At 41.9% G+C, this 25,532-nt stretch overlaps 1 long non-coding RNA gene across 1 annotated transcript in view; it reads left to right on the plus strand.

Annotated features, from left to right (window-relative positions):
• The first annotated feature begins 1,680 nt into the window (after positions 1–1,680).
• Positions 1,681–25,532, plus strand: part of LOC138268423 (uncharacterized) — a 114,597-nt gene continuing 90,745 nt past the window's right edge. The window contains exon 1 of the long non-coding RNA XR_011199996.1: positions 1,681–1,924. This is a non-coding gene — a long non-coding RNA (uncharacterized lncRNA). The remainder of the gene's footprint in view (positions 1,925–25,532) is intronic.

Consider the following 25,532-nt stretch of genomic DNA (forward strand, 5'->3'; position numbering starts at 1 on the left):
AAAACGTGGGCTGGATGAGGTACTCATCCACGAATCCAGGAAATATGAAAGCGTTTCACCATTTTATACAGATATTGTTTAGGTACAGCAGAAAACAACTTTGAAACGTTCCTCTCTTGTGGATTAGCTAAAGCCCAGAAGCACTAGGGCAAGCTTTATTGACAATAGAACATAGGCTGTGCATTGAGGAGCAAAACAAGGCGTTTGTTCCTGCATTGAAAGTAGGGGGTAGAGGAGGTGCGGGTGACCCCCAACCTTTAATGGCTTGTAGCTTGTTTTGTGTTTTAATAATAACTTCATCTAACTCTGGAATCCAACCGTAAATATATATTTCCCTTCCCAGAAAATATTTTTTAAGGACAAATGGAAATTACCCAAAATAATCAATGAAACAATATTGACCTGATTTTTCATGAAATGTATTCTTGGTCTCATGTGCTGCTCTTGTTTTTCAAATTGCTTAAAACTAGTAAGAATGCACTCTTTAAAACAAAAGAAACAGTCGAAATTGAACAAAAAAAACCTTGCAAAATGGAGATTCGTTTAAGTAAAATGTATCAAGTAAAAACATAGGAGTGTGTTAAATCCTAGTCTTTGGCAACCATTTGTTAGTGATGTGTTGAAGTGAAGCAAATCTCCTACGCATTTTATGAGCTGTGTTCGTCCACAGCACACATGAGGGAGTATTTAATAAAGGTGCTGCAGAATTTTGCGCTGCACTTGTACGGTTTTTATAATGGTAAGTAAATCAATGCCTTGCTTTGTGTCACTTTGCGTTACTTTGTACCACATGCAAAATCTTAATGGGTAACCCACTTAGTGAACATGGGAGGGCAAAAAAACAGATCAGCCATGCACTCTGAACTGCTCGGGAGGTGGTGCGGCTTTGCAGTTGTAGAGGCCACTTTTGGAACCTGGGAACACAGGTTCGAATCCCACACTCCACAATAGACTCAAAATAGTATGATTCTGGACAAATCACTTAATCTCCCTGTGTGTAAAATGTTTTTTGTAATCCCCACTTGATATGGATGATTTTGTAAATCATCTCCAGGCCCCTTATGTAAAGCACAGTTCTCTGTTGGTTTAATCTATATTAATTCTAATGCATACAATTGCAATTTCCTGAAAATATCCCAGAGGTTTCTTGTCTTATCCCACCATAGAAAACAGTAGGCACTGACGACAAAATAAACTAACGATGGCTTTGTGCTTCGTATAACAATTTGTTACATTTTGTATGTTTGCTTGTTGCTTCACCAGGTAATGCAGAAAGTTAATTCTGTTGCCGGGTAAACGACTCGAGCAAATATACCTGCAGCACAAATGACTGAAAATTAATTTATAAAGTAGTGTGTGTGTGTGTACAACTTGATTACGATGATGGAAAAAAACATGCACACGGGGCAAAGATTTAGGTTTTCACTTGTTTTTGTTAAATGCGAGTATTTGATTCTGCGAACAAATGGACAACTTTTGCACTCAGCTAACATCACCAAATGACTTTGGGTTCTCTAAATCTGCTGGAACCCGCGAACCTGGGCATAATCATCGGATACACTGACTAATTGGCTTAACGTGCTACCTATTAGCTTAATTCAACGCTTCCTAAAATGTCTACTCTTATTTGAACGCGATAAACATGGCCACTGTGTCCAGATTTCTTGAGCTTGGTGGGTGGCCGCCGGGTCAGAGGAAACAATCCCGCAGTAATTATGGAGTATCAGAGCACACCTGGGGCGGCGTGCTCTGGGAACGGCTGTTAACAAACTTTCATGGCTGCTGCTTTGAAATTAGACATTAGATAGGCACAGAATGCTCTTCCTGCCACCGAGCTCTCCAATGAGGGAACATTAAAAAGAAAATAAAGAAAATCGCGATGAAAAGCGAGAAGCAGAGGTCGGAAGGGCACTCTGTTTGGCGAGTAAGTGAATAAACTTTTATAGCAGAATGCTATGTGATGACAAAGACAACGTAATCGGTGCTCAGTATGAAAACGTCCGTTGAGAGAGATGGAGAGCGCGAGAGAGAGCTTTAAGGAGAAGATATGTGGTTCAGATTGTGCATGCCGAGTCCCTGACTATGTGACAGTCTTGTGATCAAACTAAGAAAAAAACACTCCTTAAACCCACACGTGCTTTGTCCGAATGGTCTGCCTCTAAACGTTGCCAAGACAAGGTTTAGTCTGTGGTTTACATGTTATAAATCTACCAATAAATATCACATTGGTCTAGGCAGATCTGCGTGCATGTTTATGTATTGCTCGTTTTCATTTGTGGGTAATAAAGAAAGTATTTACCAGACCCAGAGCCGGTTTCATTAAGTGGCCTGGTAAGGGTGGGCCGAGACCAGGGGCCTGCACTCGCCTGTGATGTGTGTGTGTGTGAGTTCGGGGGAGGGGGGTTAACAAACCTTCAGTGGGGCTCATTCAGCCCTAGGCAAAGAGTGTATGTGAGACTGAGGAGCCCCTCATTACATCATGGTGGTGGTTGGGGGGGTCATTTTGTGTCATGGCTGAGATGTTCTCCTTATATACAGATTGCACGTAGGGAACTACACTAATGCAGGATTTCTTCAGCTGCACAATGGTAATAGCATTGATTCTGATCTTTGAATTGTACTAATAATACCTGCAGCAGCACTACTTGTGTACCAAACAATGTTATTGACATGGTATAAATACACACAGTATTTTATAAATGACAGTGAATTTATTGGTCAGGTCAGTAAAGAGGTAACTTTTTTTATGTCTATTGCGCATTTTGTTGCATTTTGTCCCTAGGTCACCAAGCACTCGATTGTCATATGGAGTTATGTTACCATTTACCCGTGTGCATGTTATCTGTTGACACTTCTGATGTATATGTAAATATGCTACTTGTGCCTACTAGAATTGTATCAATACGCGACTCTTAACTGTTTTTAGTTGGGCATATGATTTTTATTTTGACTTTATGACTTTTTGGCCAAAATAAAGTATTTAAACAATATAAAGAGGAAGGCTATTTAATAGTGTCCCGCTAATATGGACTCGCCGGATATAGTGTATAATTTCACCGTGAATTCCTGCTCCTAACAGTCTCAAAGTGAGGCAGAGGGAGTTAAAGTAAGTTGCCCAAGAACACTCAGTGTTGTTATGGCAGAAGAGCTGAGATCGGATCTTACGTTTCTCAGTTCATATGTGAACACATTATCAAGTGAAGACATATCCTAATATGAGACGCTGCCTTTAAAAAAAAAAAAATATATACACATTTTACAACGACATATAAATTACGCTCTATTGTTAACTAAAGCATCTCGGCGTGGTGCACATGGTGTCAGTCGAGACGACATTCTTTGTTTTTAGCTATTTCTTCGCTTTCACTTTAAGTTTCATCGCGAGGTCCTTCATAGGGTCCAGGGGGAGCGCTTTGAATTATATTGAGTAATTCGACTCGGTGTAACCCAATGCAATGCAGCCGATGACCTTTCTGCTGCGGTCTGTGAGGTGGCCCGTCTCCCGCAAGAAGCAGGTAATTTCCGAGGAATCTGCAGTTTTGCTGATAAATGCACGCTTTTCTCCGAGCTCCCTCCCCTCCTCTTCTCACTTAAGCATGGTAATGGATGCCTGCTGGAGCAGGTTTTTCTGTTATTAATGTATGCAGCTGATCGATGGCTGCCCACCTTTACCAGAGCATTGAGTCATACGGGAGTGAAATGTATACCGGCAGTTCGCTGCTACAGTTTCTAGAGCATGTGAGCACATCAGGAGGTGCGCGGTTATACCACAGACTCTCTGGAATGAGTCGGATAGCTGGGCCATACTGCCACGTAGCGGCCAGTGTCAGCATAGCAGCCCTGAAATTCATCGGTGAAAAGAGCACATCAAAGTGAGTCTCTTTATATCAATCCGTGTAATAATTACCCGAACATTCACACCCTTGGCATATCACTGTTGACGTTTACTGTCTGATGAAGTGTGATGGATGCCCTGCGTTTGCAAATTCAGATAATTTCATTAACAAGGGACCCATGAGAAGGTTCAATTGTAAAGCACGCTCATTAATGTTGGGCCTTGGTAATCTAACGGAAAGGGGCAACCCCGTGCTTAGAATGTAATCAAAGGATGGCCAACTCCACCTGAAGTAAGCCGCCGTTAAGCGCTGGATCACAAAACATTTTGGACTGGCGCTATTACATGGCCTTGGTGGTCAGGCAAAGATGGAAAGATGGGTGCGTACATCTTGTAACAGTTTTATGAAAAGAGATTTGTGGAGGTAGTAATTTGTGACAAACATTTGTGCATATTTTTTGTGTGGCGTTTTGTTGGTGATGTTAGCTTTTCGTACTGTGCTTTTGTGCAGCATGATTTAATGTTTTATTGCTGCGCAGTGCTGCTTTTTTTGTTCAGGGTGTACTGTTTTGTCGAGTTGTGGCCTGTATGATTTTTTTTTTTTTTTTTTGGGCTTGGCGTTGTGTTAATATATTCCATTCTATTATATTTGTACTTACTTTGCAGAAGTCAACAAATGCTGCTGTATTTCCAGCCAAAACCAACACCTGTCTTTAAAGTTTCAACTACTACAGTGGGGTAACCGGTATAACATGGGCCCTTGTGCAAGGAAGGAAATGGTACCCCGACCGCTGTTTAAACTGTGAAATACAGCAACAATCACGGTTCATTAGGCCCCTCAGGTCTCTGGGACCTGGTGCCACTGCACCTAGTTCCCCAATGGAAGTTATGCCCCTGAGTGAATAATAACCAATCAACACTGCCTATCAAGGTAAAATACCACAGAGGATGGCGGCTGCACGCCCTGCCACATAAAGATGCGATTCTACCTGACGTGCGTTAAACTTCCGCTCTATATGAGAAAGTGATCTAAATGGTATTATACACGATTGAAGAGTATTTATAAAAAAAAAAAACTTCCCTAGCTCTTCAAGATACGAGTCAGCCCAAAACTGTGGCTCAAAATAGCACTTCATGTGCTCTTGTTATGCGATGTAGCCCTAAATGTCTGAATGAGATTTCACATTTGCTAGTGACTAAAAGGGCGCTTTGTCCAGAGGTGAGCTGGTTTATATGAAACTGTGAGCATCTGTGACAGGCCAACGCCTCAGAAGGGCCTGAGTGACCAGAAAAGAGTTCGTGAATTACTAGTATCCTAACCACTGCCCAAATATGACCCATTCTTACCAGGATTCTGAAGACACATCCTGTTGTTACATGCAAGTGACCTATCAGAAACACTGAAGCAGAGTGAAACTTATACATTTTCAGACAACGTACTTTTGGACAGGCTTCTACTTTTTTAGAACCTGCAAGTATAAACTGAGATAAACAAACATTTGCAATGCAATGGGTGTAGCATTTGCTGGACTTTGAGCTATGAGCGTTGTAAAGTCCTAACCGGACTTTTAAAACAACATAAAATGAAAAGTAATACAGTTTTACATAAGCAAGCTGATTTAAAGCGCCACGCCATAAGCATGAAGGAGCACACAAAATGCAACTGCAGTTCAGCCGCAGTCAAACTTATCAGCAAATGTGCAGCAAGATTGTGCTGCGTAGGAAATAAAAAGAAAAAGTAGTCCAGAAAACATGGAGCCTCGTTTGTTTTCAGTATTTGGCTGATGCGCTCGAGGAGGGCTAAACAACTTAAAAGGCAGGACGTATGCATCACTTTCACAAATAAAATCAAGCTATATATATATAATTATTATTATTTTTTTGTTATAAAAGGCAAGCCCACGAACCAACAAAACTGATGGGCATGCAGTAGGTGTGGTTAAAAGCCCACAGAGAGATTACAACAGGCTAGAGTGCTTGCACGCTCAACCCTAAATATGAAATAAAAATGTTGTTTTATTCATTAAAATAGCCTTTAACTCCCCCTAAATGTTGAGAAATTCACACCTTCATCTTCACAATAATATGCTCAATTCCTGTTGAAGCCCTTATTTACAAGGTAGAATTCACTGTTGATGACATTGTTCTCTGCTATGGAGGACACTTTCTGTGGCGCACACAGTGCGATGCTGCCCTGCCAAAGTTAGGAATCACAAGGTGGACCCCTGGGAATGCATAGAAATACATCTGTCTATAGGTAATATAGACTTATGTAATATGTTCTGGCCCTTCTTTTCGCCCTAAAATCAGTTTAGAAAAGTGTGAAGTCTTAGTCTTATTGCAGGAGAAATAGTTTGGTAAATTATAAATACATCATGATTGCCATTCTGTTACTTAGTGGTGTCTCTTTCATTTTATGTCGAGGTTTTGCATGTCACAAACAGTAAATATTGCAGATGGTGATTGTACTTGGTGATAAAAATACTAGGTTGGGCATAATTTTATTTACTCTGGAGCAATCGGTCATTTTGGTAATTCTGCACTACTCTTTGCGGAATTACCAGTTATAACACAGTTATGCCTGCTCAGGTAATTGAGAGTAATTTGGGGTAAAACAATTCCTCTGTGATGGCACATTTAACAACTATGAGTGACCGCTTGTGTTTGCTTTTTGTGTTCTGCTAAATTTATTGCTATTTCTTAATGCAAAATGCACCCTTGCGTCCATCTTGGATGCAAGGGTGCAATATCGCTAGATCCTGAGAGTAACTTGGGGAAAACGTCTACCACAACAGTACATTTAGGGATATTTCTTTGTGCAAAATGCCTCTCACGCCCATTTTGGACATGCGGGGCCCATTTTGCATTAAGAAAATAGTGCTACGTGTCAAGAGAAGTTGGGTGACTACCCTACCACAGTGCACACTGCAAGCGGCTGCTCGTGCTTGCTATTCCTGTTCCATTTGATTTAGCATTACTTCTTAGTGTAAAAAGCATTCTCATGCCCATTTTAGACACAAGGGGGCATTTTGGGTTAAGAAATAGGGCTAAACGCAGAATTAATCTTCTCACATAATTATGCGTAATCTCACAAAAATCTTTTTGGTAATTACACTTGATTACGCCACACTGAATTACGTGGTTTATGCCCAGCTCTAATCAGAACTCTAGGCTCAAACTGTAAACCATGCATTCAAAAGCCCTAGAATCCAACCAGTCGTTCTTCATCCTGCTAGACCAGTACCATTCAGCTACAGAAATAACTTTTATTTTAATCACTATGTAACAAAGTAGCTGTTATTGTAGCTCTCAACAGAAAGATTCAGACTTCTTCACCTGTAACACATGGCCCAGCCCAAATACATTATTTTTAACCTTTTGGCATTGAAGATGACTGCACTTTTACCGCAAGTGGTGAATTTACTCTTCAGTGAGCTAATAACACTGGTTGGATATCGGTGTATTATTTGCAGTTGGGGTGATAGGGCCTATGACACAAAATCCCCTGTCTTTAGGAGTGGGTTTGTGTTTGTGCGTGCATGTGTATGTGTTTTCATTCATAAAAACGACCTTTTTAATGAGTCCTCTTTTTTTTTTTTTTTTTTGTATGAAAGCTGGTGGTAATTTTATCACTAGCTGAAAGTCAGTGGTATTCTGGTAGTAATATAGCAGACACCAGGTGGTTTCTTCCTTTTGAAATCAGTGATATTTTAATGTCGCCAGAGATTTCCCTTTGCCACAAGCAACAAAATTCCCACTTTTTCTAATTTGAGACCCCTAGTACAATTAATTCTGGAATCCATATCAGGAAACGTTTCACCCAAAACAAATATGCATCCTGCCAAAGAAACATGATTACTAAAAACTATTCAGAGTAAAGCCAAACTGGGAAATGTTTCAGGAGATTATTTAACTCAATAAAAATAAAGGGGCCTATTCATAAAGGTAAATTTCTGAGTAATTAAAGCACTGACCTATCCACTGCTCCCCTGACGTTGTGCTCGTGCCCGCCCACACCTGTTGTCGTCACACTGTCACACGAGAGTCGAGAGGTCTGCTGTTCACCGCTAAGGGATCTCTATGGTATTGCAAGGCTAGATTGTTGACACGACGGCCTGTAAAACTGTTACTGCCAGCTTCCAAACACCAGCACCATGACCGGCTAAGCACTAAATTCATTTCCAAGTGCCGTTGCTCTACTCTCACGCCATTCTCTGCCCATTTGTTTTGCTCCTGGTCTGTTCGAGGAGACGGACAGGCTCTGTGTGTTCAGTAAGGAGAGAGTCGGAGGCACTCCTGTTCTGGGTGTTGGGGGCAAGCTTAAAGATGCGAGTGATATTGGAGGAGCTACACTGGAGGAGGCCCATATGCCTGTATCTCTGTCATGTGTCTGCATAATCCTGTGTGTGGAGGTGGAGGTGGCGGCAACAGCAAAACCAGGGCGGTGGGGTGGGGGTGGGGGGGGAGGTATTTACCGTGTGCCACTTGTTGTTTTGCTCTGCCTACTAAACAGTCTTCCTTTCATTGTTGTCGTGTCTGTGTTCTCTGACTGTTTTGCAGACTTTTTCGCTGACTTGAAGGCCTATAGTAGACCTGTAGTCCTTGTATTCTTCTCCCTGGCTTTGCTGATCTTTGATACTTAGGAAGCTGTTCCCTTCTGACTTTTAACTATTAGATTTTTAATATATATATTTTTAATGAGAGTTGGTGTGCTACCTTACTAATATCTTGGAGTCATATTAGGACGCCAAGTGATCTGGTTTTGGTCAGTTGGTTTGCTGGGGATCGGTATCTGTTGTGAGATTGTGGTTAAGGGCAAATGTACAGAGGGTGCATCAGGACACCCTAAGACAACATCCGTGCTCATTACCAGGGGAGGGTGAGCTTACCCTGACACTGAGTGACATTGCCCCTATAGGGAGGGTCTATCGGAAGTCGGTCCCTAGGGGGGGGGGGGGGGGGAGGAGTCCAATGTTACATTCTGTTGGGAGTCTGTCATCTGTCCTGTGGTGTTCATTGCTGTGGTCCCATCTTTTTGGACCACAACATGTCCTCTGTTTGCTATGTTCTGACTCCTTTCAGTGTGGCGGGAGTTCGAGGAAATGTTGGATCTCCCCTCAGTTCCATTGGGGCTCTCTTCCTTACTTGTGAGTGATCGTCCTGTGCCCCTTTTGTTCCTTGGGGTTTCATCCCACATCTCCAACCATTGCCACACATCGTCAGGAGAATAAAAAAAGTGGGATTTACTGCCAGAAATCACCTGCAGTTTGATCGGATACAGTAACATGTACTGGAGCCCATGGTGCATAATTTAGCTTTGACTTCCAGGAAATTCTGATTTCCTGAACTTTCAGCATTCAGTCAGGAAAGCTGGAGATCTTATGGCTCTCATATTGAGTGGTATGGCTTTTGTCACAACGTTCACAGAATGCTGTCCCTATCCTTATAGTTGAGGATGCAGGCTATTACCACCTGTGGTGGTGCACCCAGACATGGTGGAGGTACCAACTCCTTCGCCTGTGAAGAGCAATGATGGTCTTGATGGGTGGAGCGTTTCTCTGATCCAGTACTTCAGGAATAGTTCTGTCGCAGTCCCCTCTGCGCACTCCAGAAAACCTAACCGGCATAAGTTGCTGCAGATCAATCTCCCTTCCACGCTGAGCTCTTGCTTGGTGGTCCTGGATTTGACTGTGGTAATCTGTTTCAGCGCGGTGACCTCTGCCTGCAGATTTGCAATTGTTCCTTCTGTGACTCACACCTGATCAGATACCTTTTTATAGATCAGTGCTCCAGAGATTCACCTCTATGGCCTCATTCTCGATCTTTCCATCCAAGGCCATGTGAGAGCCCTCGATCGCCTCCATGAGATCTGCGCGTGAAGGCTCCTCTATGTCCGATTCCATGGGTCTGTCTTTTCATCCATTGCCCTGACTTGTTTGCCGCTGTGCCATAGGGTTCATCAAGATGTACTAGTTCAGCGTATTTCCTTGTGTGGGACTGCCATGCTTGTTCTTCCCCCATGTCGAGCCATGGGGATATCCAACCCCTCCTTCAGTGTCCCCCTCCCCCTCTTGGTCACCCAAGCACCTCCGCACCAGGCCTCATCAACCAGCAGCATGCCCTGGGTCACAACAGCACAAGTAGTGGGGAGCCAGTCTTCTTGGCGCGGGCTCAGATGGCTTTATGATTCCCCACTCACTCTCCCCATTCACCATCTGTCTGGGCAGTGCAGTATTTCTTTAGTACCAGGTATCATGTATTGCACCAGGTGGCTCTCTCTCTTCTAATGTCAGTGTTGTCTTAGTTCAGTATTGGGGCTGGAGTACAATCCACCCCTCTCGCCCAGCGCAATGCTTCTTGGCCTGTCTAACTTAGTTGGCCTCAACAGTGCTGTACTTCAGACGGCATCTAGCTCCTGAAGTGCCCCCATAGTGAATCATACAAGTTGTTTCCCTGCCAAATGCTCCAGTTTCCAGCAGCAGGAGAGCTGCGTTATTGCCCTCCTATTCTCAGACTGGGTGCTGTTTGCATGACTAGTGGAAATTGGGGCCTGCCCTGCCTCGCTTCCTCTCCCTGTTGCCTCGGCTCATGGGACCTCCTTTCCCGGCCCTCCAATCGGTGCCAGGCAGAGGTCATACTCTGCACCAGGGGAGGCCGCGTCCCTCTCCCCAGGCAGTCCTACCCCATGAAAGGGGCTGGGTCTCTGGCTGCATACCTCCCCTCCTGGGGGGCCCAGTTGATGCAGCAGAAGTGGGCTCTGGGTCTCAGTCCCGGCCACCTTCCAGTCTGTCCCCACTTGCACCCCAGCTGCCATCATCTGCAGCCACAAGCGATGCTCCCAGTGGCGCTAGCTTCTGTTTTCGCTCTCTTTGGGGATCAAGCTATAAGAAGAGGTGGGGGAGAAGCTGAGGGTGGCAGGCTCATGGGAAACTCCTCATGCTCCTGATCTTCACCTGGCTAAAAATGCTGCAAGCTGCCGCCACCACTCCAATCTGCCCGACCATGTGGGTAGGCCCCAGTACTCCCCTCCACATGCCAGCTAGGGCACAAAGATTCACCACTCCCCGGAGACAATGAGCAGTTCTTAAGGGGGTGGGAAGTGTATACAGTCACCCTTCCCCATCTGTTCTATTATGGTCGAACCCCATTGTAATGCAGGATGATGTGGGATGACTGCGAAGCTGATTAGAAGCGCGTCCTGTCAGCCATCTTGCGTGGCCTCCCCCCATCACCATGGAACACTGATGGCCTGATTTAGAGAACACATTCATCAATAGGGTGAAGGCATCACCTCTTCCCCATCCGCCACTGTTTCAAAATATGTCATGGTGGCGGGCTTTGGCCGCCAAAGTGGTTCTTTCACTGTAACAGGATTCATTTCATGATGGAAATTCCACCATGAGGAAATTGCATGGGGTTATTTCCAAGAGGAAATGTGGGTTCTTAGAATTACTCTATAGGCGGATGTACAGATGTACATTCTCTGTATCCACATATCATGTGTTCTTGAAGAGCTCTGGTCTTTTTCTCAGCATTGTCACTGACGCTAGCTTCTGTTTTCGCTCTCTTTGGGGATCAAGCTATAAGAAGAGGTGGGGAAGAAGCTAAGGGTGGCAGGCTCATGGGAAACTCCTCATGCTCCTGATCTTCACCTGGCTATAAATGCTGCAAGCTGCTGCCACCACTCCAATCTGCCTGACCACGTGGGTAGGCCCCAGCACTCCCCTCCACACGCCAGCTAGGGCACAAAGATTCACCACTCCCCGGAGACAATGAGCAGTTCTTAAGGACTCACGTGTTCTTGAAGAGCTCTGGTCTTTTTCTCCGTATTGTCACTGACACTTGACTTCATGCTTTTTTATTTCCTGTTGTGGGCTACGTGACAGTCTTATCGTGTAGATGTTGGCAGAAATAGTGAGACCAGTAACAATAGATTGGGATGATGACAGAACCACGGGTGAGGCTCAGCAAAGAAGATCGCCAACTTATGTCATCTTCATAATAGTGCTGTGAAAACCCAAGGAAAGGGGGCATACATGAGCTCTGCCATTTTTGGCACACATCCAAGTACCACCATTCTGTCAAATTACCCTTTGGGAACTTTTACACATTAGATTTCCTACAGAAACCTCATTACAATCAATAGAAAAATGTTGCTAACATTTTTTTTTTTGGGGGGTGTTTGTTCCTTTTTAATACTTTTTCAGTTTTTCTTCATTTTCGTGACATTTAAGTTAGGTTTTTGTATTGTTAGGAAACCTGTTTTTGACCTCCAAGCTATAATTGTTCTTTAACTGCACTGTTTATTTGCTTTCTTACTCACACCTCTTACAGTTACCCTGGTGGTTGCTCAGATCCTCATGTCAAACTACCAAAACGAGCCCCAGTGAAACCAATTTTTTTCTTTCTTGATCCTTCTGTTTAGGCTGTGTCGAGATCAGCACGTTTAGCGGACTGAGTCCTGTCGGTGCTCAGTAGTGGCAGTTATAAAAACACAGGTGCTGAGACGGTTCCCAATTGGGCTGTCCATTTTTGCCCTAACCCACACCATGAAAAACCATCTTAACTCGGGAGGCAGTACCACCCACCACAGGCCCTAAATGGAAATCCAACGAGACTCCTTTGTTGTTCATGCTGCCACAATCAGGTGCTATAATCATCTTATAGTGATCTGGAAGCCCCCACCATGGAATAAGCATAGTGGCATGAGGGGTGAAGGGCAGAGGTCAGGCTCAGTTTAAAGCTGCTGCTACTTCTTATTAGCAGCTTCAAGGTATTTTTAAGCCCACAGTAAATTACACAAACATTGTTACTCATCTATTTTATGCAACAACTATTAACAAAGCCAATAGCCCTGACATGTTTGATGTTATGACAGTTGTTGTATTATCAATCTGAACACAATAACAGAAGGAGGTAGGAAAATACCAGGCATTTAAGTCACACCCTGTATTACATAGGCCATGTCTCTTTGAGAGAACCTCAATTTTTTTTCATCCCACTTAAAGCCCTGGTTGGGATCACTCACAGCTCACATGAAGTCTGTGTTCTAGTAGAATTCCCTACATTCATTTTCTTTGTACATATTTAAGGCGTACCACTCAAACCACTCATTCATTAACAGAGGAAAATCACTTTAAGATAAACTTAAAGTTAATCAGGCGTTCATTGATTACTCAAGTATGAAGTATGTGTTCCTGCCTGGGTTGCTCACGTCGGACAATCAAAATAGGCAAGTTCAGGAGATTTGATCCGTGGGTAACACTTTTCCACTAGGTACCCAAGGAGAAACACAGTGAAAAATTAACTCATAAACCATGTGAGCTCCCGTAATGATCTGTGGCTAAGTTCACATCCAAGAAGCAACAGTATGACACCCTTTGAGGCTTGGAGCTACAGAAGCTGCTATAGGTAATCGTACTACAGGAGTGCGTGAAACCAGAGGGGCTGGTGCTGGGCCGGCCGGGGAAGCACAAGGAGGCTTGCGAAAATGCGAAGGAGTTCAGTGGTTCACCCCACCAAGGGAGATAGAGGCGTGGATGAGGCACAGCTCGCTGTCACGTGAACGGCAGTGGGGTGGAGAGAGACTCTCCCTTGGTGAACCAAAGGCGGTATGGCAGGAGGGACGGGGCTGAAGCGGTTAGTGGTGCCGGCGTTGGCAAGCCTGGGAGGTCATGTATGGCTTGAGAACTTTGTCAGACCTGAGCTAATTGGCACATTTTTTGCAAGTGATAAACATTAAAAGTTAAATCGAAGTCCTTCCCCTGAGCAATGCAGATATCCATAATTGTGAGCCAATTCCATTTGGTCGCTCCTGCGAAGGACTTTATTCAGTTAATAAAAGGAAGTAGGAAGACTACTATCCACTGAATCATTAGGTGGAGGGTGGAATTCACCCCTTCTCAGGCCCTCCAATGAACTGCTTCAAGACTGATGGGTATCAACTGGTATTCAAAGAAGGGTTGCTGATACAGAACCTCACCCCAAGTGGCAAGAAGTTCTTTTTAATCATGCTTTGTTTGACTTGTTCTGTTGAAGACCATACGCTGTGCGCTTATTAGATGTAGGTTCAGAGTGTTCCATGTCACAGCACTCTATGCTTCAAGGTGGGAGGGGCTAAGGGCACATTGGGAGGGTAGTACTAAGGGGGGTGCGGCCCCATGACAGGTAGGGGTTCTAGGGAGTTCTAGGGAGTGGTGTCCAGGGAGGGATTTGGGGAGAGGAGTGCTATGGCACTTGAAGGCATAGGGGAATTGGTAAAGGGTTTACTGGATGGACTTGGCATGAGCAGGGAGGAGGCATTATGGTCCAGATAGAGAGTAGGAAATTGGGGGCATAAATATTTAATGATAGGGGGGATACTTCAGGTCAGGTGACACAATCATATGAAATAAGGGCTACAAAAGCAATTATATTAGCCTCCTGTAATGCTAATGGACTTAACCGGATTAGATGCCAGGCCTTGTTGCAGTGGTTGCAGGCCTCCTAGGTACAAGTTATTTTAATGCAAGAAACCCATATGAAACTGTCTGCAAAACCACTAAAACGATTAAGCATTTCTTCCCAGGCTTATTATGCCTTGGCAAGTGCAGCGGTGTAAGGGGGTAGCAGTTCTTGTAGCTCGAGGCTTTCCATGCGAGGTTTACAAAGACATTCGAGCTGGAAGGATTGTATAAAGTCCTTGTAGCTCTAGCAGGTGACCTTGTTATAGGGGGAGATTTCAATGTTATTCCAGACATAAGGACAGATCCAACTAGTAAAAATAGATACTAGAAGAATCTGAGATCCTTTGCTGTTTTGATGAAAATGATTCAGGATCTAGCTCTATTTGACCCATGGAGATCTAATCGTCCTGCCAGCTCTGAATCTGTCTATTTTTCAAGACAATTTAATACTGCCTCCATGATTGACTACTTTCTGATTTTTCATGCTTAGTCAAGGGAGAGCTCTTTTATATTTTAGCGAACCCCTTGTCCGATCATTCGGTTCCAGTTATTCAACTACAAATGCATATTCATCGGAACAGAAGACTAAGGTGGGCATCGGATAAATCCTTGCTAACGGATCCGGTCTGGGTATCCACTCTTCAGATGGGTGTGTCTGAGTTTTTAGCTATGAATAAAGGTACTGCAACAACTTTATCTGTCTAGGGTGGGTGTAAGGCATTTATAAGGGGAGAGGGTGTCATATCACCCTGAGGTTTCAAAAATAAGGAAGAGAAAAGCTCATTGTTTGCAGCAAGAATTAGACTCAGCAACAATGGCTTATGCAATGGTGCCCTCTCTTGCATCAGAGGAGCGTTTAGAGGCAGACAAAGCAAACCTCAAAGAGCTTTATAGGACCAGAGAAATCCTCCACCAGAATTCATTTTAACAAAAGTATTATGAGGAAAGTGAATATACCAGGTGGCTATTGGCATGGTCCATCAAGAAAAAGCATTATAACATGGTGATTCAGTCCATCTTCAAGGCCAATAACTCTCTGGCTAATCAGCTGACCAATATAGAGTGTTTCTGACGCATTCTAAGAGCATACATATGTCCACTTTGGGTGTTCATCCCGTCAGAAACAAGGCATACTTGGATACAGTTCAGCTGCCTGCTATCACAAATGAAACAAGGGTGCTAGTGGAAGCCCCTATTACATTGGCTGGTGTTAACAGTGCGATTTCCAACTCTTCGATTGGGAAGGCATGCAGGAGTGATGGCCTACCGGCATAACTTTAAAAGATCTTGGCTCCCCAGTTGGGGAAATTCTTCATTACACTTTCAATGAGATATTAAATGGCTGCAAAGTACCAAGGAAGTTTGTGGAGGCAGTTAAAGTTAGCTTCTTGAAGAATGATAAACCTGATGATAGACCGGGCTCCAATGGGCCCACTGGTCTTTTAAACAATGACTAAGTTATTTGCCAGGATATTGGCTTTAAGGATTACCCTGTTAACACAAGCAGTGGTGGATATGGATCAATGTGGGATTCCCCCATACAGAATATCTCCACAACTACCAACTTTCTGCTCCAAGCAATTGATTCTTTTGAGAATAATGCGGGCAAGGCTGCCATAATAATGCTTGATGCAGAGAAGGAATTTGATTTGGTTCAGTGGGAAGTTCTTTTCTTACAGTTCAGGTTTCCCAAGAGGCTAATTCAGGTACTGCCGAGATTATATGACAAGGCAGAAGCAAAAATTAGTCAATTCACGTTTGGTGGGAAATATCACTATCTGCCACGGAACTCAACAAGAATACCCACTACTATTTGCACTACTTATTGAGTCTTTGGGCTGTGGCTCTGCATCAAGATCCCTTCATCAAGGCGCCTTTGCTCAAAGCACCTAAGATAAAGCTTTTTGCGGACAACCTGATCCTTTATCTAGCAGGTGAAGATAAAAACATTACTCAGGCACTGGAATAAAAAAAAATAAAAAAAATCAGATCTAGGTGGTTAAAGGATCAACCAAGCAAAGTCGGAAATACTTTTGTTCAATTGCTCACAGCACGTTCTACCTGTAGATATGCGCCCCAACCTTGGTAAAAGCCATTCTGTTAAATATTTTTGTATCTTTGTGTACCCCAAATTTGACGACTTGTTTCAACTGATCTATTTGCCAGTTTAGAATAAGGCTAAAGTTTTGTTACAGCAGTGGCAAACAGTCCTTTTCACAATTACAGGATGGATGGGTAGCTTTAGTGAAATCTAGCACAATCTTTTTTTGTTCTCATGTGTCATAATTAAAGTTCCTCAGAGTTTTTTTAGGGAGGTGGACCAGATGATACCTCATTTTCTTTGGTCAGGCAAGAAGCAATGCAGGAGTTTAGCAACTCTGCAATTATCTGTTGATGATGGTGGCTTGGACCTGCCCCTTTTCAAAAAGTATTATCAGGCTGCCTATTTGGACTGGGTGGTCGGGGCATCTTTACTTCTGAGGTTGCAGAATAATATCTACCTCAAGCTAATGTTCCAGGAAAGCAGCGTTCACTCCCTGAAAATCCCCAAGTCGCCCAAACATATCAGGTATAAGATACCCCACCTGATAAGCCTCAGATATATGCAGCTTCAGGAAACATTTCACTTCCTTACCTTTCACCCAGCATTGTCATTGGATCGGTACAAGGTGTTGGGCTTGGAATTAAGTGCAGGTAAGGTCAAGAGCTGGGATCGCATGATTTAGCGATTTCCTATGGTCCGGTCATGGGACCAGTTGTCAACAAACAAATCTGATATCACGCATATGCTCTTTTATTCTCATCTCCAAATTCACAATTTTCTACTACCAGTCTACTCCCCGGAGGATAACCTCGCCACTACTATCTCCCAAGCTTTCTATGCAAGAGGATTAGTAGGTATTGGCAACTGGTATCGTATACTCTTGCAGCAACTACCATCAAAACTAGTCCCAAGTATTCTGATAAAGCTCAAGGTAGTCACAGGAATTAAGATTGAACACTCTCTAGAGACAGTATAATTTATGGGCTCACAAGGCAATAAGAGGTGCCAATTTTAAGAGAATGGCCCTCTTTTGCAAGTGAATGCTCTATTACATGCCAATGAAATTAAATAGGATGTTTTCCTCTAATACAGAGATTTGCTTGAGATGTAGACATTACAAGGAGGACTGGTTACATGTAGGCTTCACCTGTGCAGAGTTGGATGGGTTTCTGGAAAAAGTGTTTAAGTAGCTAAGTGAGACGCTTCAGGTTCCTCTGTCTCTGGATGCCTTCAGAGCCTTGTTTGGAGTTTGTGCTCAATTCAACCTTGCGTTACGGCAATAACCATATTCCTTTATTGCATCTTTAGGGGCAAAATAATAGATTTTTACAATTATGGAAAACTATTGAGCTTCCTTCTGATGAGCTGTGGCTCCAGAAAATGCGACAAGTCCAACATAAACAAATTTGTATGCTCAAAGTGTGGGGGTGCTATCAAAATATCATAATATCTGGGAAGGGGAAGTGTTGGTCTAAACAGTAAATGGAGAGGGACAGTCAGGAGATTGAAATTGTAATCTTCATGTATAATTTTGGCATAATTTTTTTTTAATCCAAAGTAATATATGATCCTGATCATGTTTGTAGGGAATCAACTGATGGGTAAAATCAATAAAAAAAAAGTTTAAAAGAAATATTAACTCCTACTAGAAGTGTAACTTAATAAAGTAGGGAAAAATGAATCTATACACTAGCAACTCTTTGTATCACTGTCTTCTCCTTTTTATTTACATAAAAAACAAACTTCCAAACATGAATTATTCTGTTCAAAAGAAATATATATCTTTATGCAAACATCTGCTAATTATACACTGAGGAAAATTTGTGTGTTTTTGTATTTGCATATCAATCCCATTCTTTATTCTCTTGACTGGGTATCCTTCAAGTTTTTGCTGTACAACGTATAAGGTTCCTGTCCTTGTTCCAGGAAGGTCTGCAATAAGGGTATTTTAGACCTTCATATGCTGAAATTTCACCATGCAAAGAACTTCACTCAGACAGTTTCTATGTCCATGCTCCACCTCTACAACTCCAGGTAATCACCTTAAATTAGCCATGTTATACGATTGTAAGAGACAAGATTAGATATGCCAGAAATTGGGCCATATTACCCACAACAGTTGGAAGAAATTGTCTACAAAAGAAATTCTATCTCTGCACACTTCTGCTAACATTTCTGCCAGGTAGAGAGTGATTTATGCCAGCACTCCAATAAAATACTTTCAACCTGGTGGAAGAGGGTAGTACTGTTTATCTTCATGTGGTGTTTCTATTGCTGTAAGAGGCAAAATCTAATGTTTATATCCCCTCAAACAATTGGGGCACCTTATCTATTACTTATGGCCAACATCTCTCACTTTCAGCAGACTCCCACTGAGTGTCTTAATTTATCTACATTTAGGAAGACCAAACTAAGACAATGTCACCTTCCAAGGTACCAACATAAGGCCACATAATGCTTATATTGCCACACAGCCTGTATGGAATAATAACAACAACAACAATAGATTCTGTGTCTTTGCAGCAATTGAAACATTTTTCAAACACCTACCTTACAAACAATCAAAGTTATAAGGTATTGCTTTCTAGAATACTTACCTCTGAAAGCTTGTCACTTTTAAATAATTAACCATTTACCAGTTATCTCCATTGTCCTCTTTAGACAGGCCTCGCCATGTCATCCCATCCTGAGAAGACCCTATAATTAGAACAGGGTCGAAACGTGTCAACATTTGCCCAAGAAACCCACAAGTTAACCCTGAAAGGCCTATCACATATTAATCAATAACACAGTTCCTTTTCTATGGATGTATTTGGTCGACCCCTGGGCTATATATAATGGTGCATGAACAAATCACATAATTTAAAGACCATATATGATTGGCAATTCATAAACTGGCAGATTCTTTATAGACTGCAAATACAAACTTATTTAAATGAAATATTGTTTTTTATTTACACAAATAGTACACATATTGGTAACAATTCACATCAATTTCACTTATGAAAACCTTTAATTGAAACTGTTAACTTGAATGTTGTTCTCTGTGATGTCTATCAGAAGGATACTTAAGATGTATTTGTGAATTATTTTGCAAAATACATAATTGATAAATATTTGTTAGATTGAGTGACTGCTTTCGTCTATTTTTGTAAGAATTGTGAAAGATTGTATTCCATGAGTTGCTTTTTTGTTGCATATAATATTGCAATGGCCCATTCTCATGACTATAGGGATCCAACCTCTCTCCTACCCAGGAGCTTTGAGATGGATTGTTGATATTAAACCATCTTCCCAACTAGACTTTTCTGTCTATGACTTTTTTTTTTTTTTTTTAACACAAACCTTTGCATGCCGCTTTTTATAATGTTTCCAATTATGATCACTTAGACTAATTTCACTCTTGGGCCATATTTACAATCTTTATTTTGTAGTAGACCACGTAGCACTAATTACTGAAAAATGCAATTCACAAACCTATGGCTTGAAATCTCTATTTCCACCTTCCCTACATTTTCTATGGAGAGATTTTTGTACATTTAAAAGTTTAATACAAAGGCCCTGATTACGAGTTTATCGCACATAACAACAATACAACGGGTAATGTTGTTTATTGTGTGCGACAAATAGCACTTATCATGAGTTTGCAGATAATAATGTGCAGATTTTAGTGTTTAATGCACCAAAATCCACATGGTACGGTAAATACCAGACAGTTTCCCTGTTAATTTTTGGCAGGTTTGACCTGCCAAAATTTACCAACAGCTGAGTTCTTTAATGCATTTGATAATTATTGGATATGTTACATAAGCCAAACTTGTAATTCCAACCTGTGCATAAATAGAACTTTACATGAGTCAGAATTTACCGGTCCACTCGAAATCAGGGCCTAGCTAGTAAATGTTGAAGGAACTGCTGCAGTGGTGGAAAAATGGGCAATATTTACTACCAGAAGGGAGGGTTCAGGAAGGGTTAAAGAATGGTTTGGGAAAAGGTAAGAAGAGGTTTTGGGATGGGTATGCTAAAACAAACACCCACCCACAAAAGAGTATGACCATTGCTATTCATAAACTACACTTATAAAGTTACTACTGCCCTAAAAGTGCCAAAACAAAAATAAATGTACCACAACTCAGCCGTGGGGTACGTCTGGCACCCCACTAGGCCACTCACAGGTACTGCAATACTCCCATTGAAAATGATAGAGACTTTGTGTAACGCCCTACAGGAAATAATGTTAAAATAATTAATAAAGTCTACTTTTAAATTACATGTATGTATATGTCTTAAAATATGCAATATTAGTAATTATTTTAAATGTAACTTTTTTTATTAAACAGGTAAATTGCAATATTTAAACTTATTAAAAATGTAAATGCAATGCACTTTAAATAAACCTTTGAGTTAACTATTACATAATTATTAAAAATAATTAGTTGGGATGTTTTTATTTTGTTTAAAAATACTATTTATAACTATTATAGTTGTTAGTAAATATTTATTTTGGAGAGGCAATGTGCTCTACCATTTTGTGTTATGAGATCTAGGGCAAAAATAATTATTTTGATTCATTTTACATTGAAAGATTAAGGTTTAAGATATACATCAAAATCTTTTTTGGTTAATAAACAGTAAAAATTGATGTAGGAAATCTGATTGTGACATCCATATTTCGCCCAATAAAAGCTTGGTTATATTCAGCTGACTTGGTAAAGTATTTGGGTGTCCACTTCCTCTCTGTGTCAGTTTTTCCTGAAGCTATAAACTCAGGTGCAGAGGATTATTGTCACAGTACTGGAGTGCTGCTCATTGGCATTGGCCTATAAAGTTTAAACAGTTTCCATCTTATTTTCCCTAGGGATAACCCAATACAGTGGTGAATATCTCCACCACAGTGGCAGAGATCGCCAATAAGGCGATGGAAATCTCTATTTATGTGTAAAAGGTTTGAAGTAATAACTTTACACTTGCTAATTTCCTTCCACCCTGTGGTTTCATAGGATACATTTATAATCGGGAATGGTGAATTGCCAAATGTAATACATTTCCTACAAACATAAGAGTAAATTTTATGTGGAGATTTAATCAGTCAGTCAGAACAACTTTATTTCGGCAACAAGCCATAAAAATGAAGATGGCACCAACACAACATAGCAAAGTTGATATAAATAACACCAAAGATCAATAAAGCATATAAAATCAGTCAATAAGATTCCAGAAAATCAGGAGGGAGTTACTGCTCTTTCACATTAAAATCTCAGGTTAAATCAACATGCTCATACCGCTTTCTGATTTGAATTGTGTTCTTGATAACATTTAACACAGCATGTCCCAAATCAGTTGTAGTTCATTTCTGTAAAAAAAAAAAAAAGAAATTCATTGCAGGACAATATTGTCTAAGCTCCCCCCGACGCATCAATGGAGTCAGAAAGGTCTGTCTTGGACCTGCATAAAGTGGGCAAAATAAAATAAAGTGCCAAGTGCTTTGTGTGGTGGCATGGTCACAATGACATGGAGGTAGGTCTGCTGCCTAAAACATTGTAACACGAAAGCCAAATCAAATTAAGTCTAAAATATGTTAAAAGCCAATGGCTTGCATTCTCTATCCATACCAAATATGAATCGGGGAATTAAACAATGACAATCGGCAAATAATAATAATTATAATGCACAAATTTCATGTCCAAAGCACCTCTTCTCCCCTCAACGGATTGCTTATCTAGATTTCACAATCATCTTTGCATTAGTTGGATGACGTGTAGGGGGGTTGAACCAATCAAACCTGAATTCTGAAGGCCAGATTTTACATACATCAACCGTGGTATCTTAGTTACGTTTTCTAGAGCTAGGCAATCTCACATACAGGCTCCGACTAGTGCTGCTTCTTGGTTTTGCCAACACTTAATCCACAATAAGAGTGGCAAGATTTTTATTTGATCGGTTATATAGGGAAGGCCCACCTCCTCATGGCATATAAAATTTGCTGTATTTTACAGCTCTTCACGGGACACAGGTGTATGTATGCCTTTATCGAGTTTACTTTGCAGGGACAAGTTGTATGTTTGTGTTGGAAAAAACGAATAAAAATTGGTTATCAAAAAAATTTGCTGTTTTTCGGGGGGGACTGCAAGAAACCTATGGATGAAGGTACTCTTAATATGTTGGAGATTATCTGATTTTTGGTATCCCCAAACCCCTGTCCCATAGATAGCTGCAGCAATACATTTGGCTGCATACAGGGCAATCATCCCTGCCAGAGGTTTGTGGCCTAATGACCTAGTGAATCAAAAGATTCCATCCACATTCCTTTTCAGTTGGGATTCAGCAAGAGTGTGTGGTTTCCAACCCAGGGATGAGCTAAAAACGATACCTAAATAACTAAAATCCTTTGTCATTTAAAATGGCACCCCCCATTCTAAAGTGTATATATTTTGTGCATAAAGGCCCGCAAGTCATGGTGTATGATTTACTTTTAGGTCCAGACCTTCCATGTATTCGGTAAAAAGATCTAATAGCTGCTGCAGTGCAATTGGGGTGCATGCAATCAAAACCACATCATCCGCGTAAAAAAGTATTGGCACAGAATGATCCCCCACCTTTGGGACGTCCAGGCCTGCCTGAGATAAATGTTCTGTTATACCATTAATATACATTATGCCAAAAGAGGTGCTAAAATACAATCCTAACACCTCTCATGGACTTTTTGGAGATGTCAATTCCTCTTGCGGGCCATATTCGGCCAATACTGGAAAATCATGGTGCAGGCGTCTCAATAAAATGAGCAGATTTGAGTCCACCCCCGTTTTCTGCATGAGCTCCCATAATTTGTCCCTATTAACAAAATCAAAGGTGCTTCACAGGACAATGAATGCCATATGAATGGCTCACCCCGCCGCCCTCTGCTTCACATATTTACTGGTTATCAAACTTAAATTTAATATTTGCTCCACAGTACTTAGGCCTGTCTTGAACCCGTACTGGGCGGGTGTTAAAATCTTATTCTCTTCGGCCCATGTCTTGAGTCAGGCGAGAATCACCCTTGCCAGGATTTTTGCTGCTGCATCTATTAGAGATGTTGGCCTAGAACAAGCTGGGCACAATTTATCTCCCTTTTTGAAAATGGGGATGAGGGTGGTCGTTTTTCCATGAAATCGGGAATTTCCTCTGTCACAGCACTTCTTAAAAAAGTTGTCAACTGGGGTGGATTTTCCAAGTGCAAAAAGTATCTCACTAATGTATATGGGAAAGTCAATAGGTACTGAGCCTGCTCTGGCTGAGGGGAATGATTAGAGGCCCCATAAGGGGGCCAGCCACTTTCGGTTGGTTGAAAGATGCCCTTGAAATGTGTCACCCACTGGCCTCTGAAATTATAGCTTCCAGTTTGGGCATGTCACCCTCAGAAAAGTAAGGATGATTTATAGTGGCCTAAAACCTCACACTATCCCTGAATGATAGGGCCAGCTCTTCCCAGGCCTTTTCTCTTATAGACCTCTTCCTTTCTTCCACGGCAGACTGGTACTCCTACCTAGCCTTTTTAATATCCACAGTGTTAAGTGGAGACATTTTAAGCACCACCTTTAAATACTTGTGCGCTCTGGAGCAGGCAGCATTAAACCAACAATGCAGGGAGATCCTAGGGTGGGGATTATGAATAAACAAACTTTCGGAATCGCCTTGCATAGTTTTAAATTCCGTTCGGATTGAACTAACAGTATGATCCTCAACCAAACATGTTAAAATGGACTCTATATTAACATGGACGATTTTCTTGCTAAAGCTAAAAGGATCAACCTTTGCCCAGTTAATCTGTAGTCCATTATTCTTGAAGAGGCCAAATGAATACCCACCGAAACCAGAAGAACAGTCACTCAACCCCTCATAAGCAGCAAGCTGGACTACAGCAATGCCCTCTACGCATGAACCACAGGCAAACAGCAGAAAAGGCTGGAAAGCATCCAGAACGCCTCCAAACCCCTCATCCTGGACATACCCCGCCGCTGCCACATCACAGACCACCTGAAACACCTGCACTGGTTGCCAGTCAACAAGAAAATCACCTTCAACCCCTCACCCACTCTCACGAAGCACTGCGCAACACCGGACCAGAATACTTCAACAGACGACTCCCTCTACACCCCGGCCCGGCATCCCTGCTCTGCCGACCTCGCCCTCCGAACCGTCCCATGGGTCCACAGAACTACAACCGGTGGTAGATCATTCTCGCACCTCACCGCCAAAACGTGGAACACTCTTTTCACCCACCTGCGCCAGACCAAAGACTACCTTACCTTCAGGAAACTTCTGAAGACCTGGCTATTTGAGCAGTAACAGCACCACCCCCCTCCCCTCCTCAGCGCCTTGAGACCCTCAAAGGTGAGTAGTGCGCTTTACAAATTCCTGATTGTTTGATGTTGCATTCCGCCAGTGCCGGATTTTTGTGAATTTTTGACTCCAAAGTGAAACATACAGGGTTATGATCAATGAGACAGTTTGCCACTATATTGATATTCATAGCAACAGATTCCACAGCTGCAGATATTAATATAAAATCTATTGTACTCCCCACAGCCCCTCCCCCCTCCTATAAATGTTGGGATCTGGTCAGTATTATTTGACTGGGCCTAGCCAAGAATGATGAGGTCATATTTCAATATTAGCGTATTCAAAATGGCCCCCAGCTTAGTATGTTTGAAATGAGCCCTATCCTCACATTCACCCAGTAAAAAAACACAAACATGAATATTTCCAATAATGCACAAGTTGATATTAAAATACTCTACCTATATTAGGACTATATTTTTCCCCTGAAGAGCAAAAAAAGCGTTTATAAAATGATCAAAATCACTCATTCCTTTATCTACTTCATGGTGTAGAAAATTATTATAAAAATTTATCACCAAATGTCACATCCATCTGACTTCGAAATCAATAATACAAAAAAACTGTGAGGAAGACCATTTGTGGGCAACATATTCATTTGGAATTTTGACAACAACAAAAGTAGCAAGACAGCGACGTTCCCTTCCTGACAGGGATGCAAGAGCAGGTTGTAACAGAGATGTGAATCCATCTATATACAAGGGATCTAACATCCACATTTCTTGAAGACAGAGAATATCAAAAGACACAACCAACTTTTGCCAGTCTGGATTCTTTAACTTGTGACGGGTGCCTGCAATGTTCCAAGTTACTACTGTCACCCCCTTTG

This window comes from Pleurodeles waltl, chromosome 12, assembly GCF_031143425.1.
Source record: "Pleurodeles waltl isolate 20211129_DDA chromosome 12, aPleWal1.hap1.20221129, whole genome shotgun sequence".
In the NCBI taxonomy this organism is placed as follows: Eukaryota; Metazoa; Chordata; class Amphibia; order Caudata; family Salamandridae; genus Pleurodeles; species Pleurodeles waltl.